The sequence below is a fragment of the Fulmarus glacialis genome, unplaced genomic scaffold (assembly GCF_000690835.1).
Source record: "Fulmarus glacialis isolate BGI_N327 unplaced genomic scaffold, ASM69083v1 scaffold37335, whole genome shotgun sequence".
Taxonomy (NCBI): domain Eukaryota; kingdom Metazoa; phylum Chordata; class Aves; order Procellariiformes; family Procellariidae; genus Fulmarus; species Fulmarus glacialis.
In genome coordinates this window covers 815-1088 of record NW_009212998.1, presented here as the reverse complement: position 1 = coordinate 1088, position 274 = coordinate 815, and the positions used below count along the sequence as shown (strand labels likewise).

General features: G+C 64.2%; 1 protein-coding gene across 1 annotated transcript in view; it reads right to left on the bottom strand.

The window, feature by feature from the left end:
• The window catches only part of PARP3 (poly (ADP-ribose) polymerase family, member 3), a gene marked incomplete at its 5' end in the record, with an annotated part of 3109 nt that overhangs the window by 2415 nt on the left and 420 nt on the right, over positions 1-274 (bottom strand). The gene's annotated exons all lie outside the window — the stretch shown is intronic.

Below are 274 nucleotides of genomic sequence, written 5' to 3'. Positions count from 1 at the left end.
TCACGACACCGCCTGCCAGCCCACAGGAGTCTGCGGGGGCACAGCACCGGGCTGCCCATCTCAGTGGGGAGAGCCTGGCCCCCAGGCAGCAGAGCGACGGGCAGGCGCTGCTTCTGCTTTCCATGACCGATGCCACCCAGATGCCCATGGTTCTTGCTTGGGATGCCCTCCCACTCCATCTCAACCCATTAGCCCCAAATCTCTGCCCACGGGCTGCTTCAGCTCACACCCAGACCCCTCCCAAAACCCACCCCATCCTGCTGACCCACTTGGA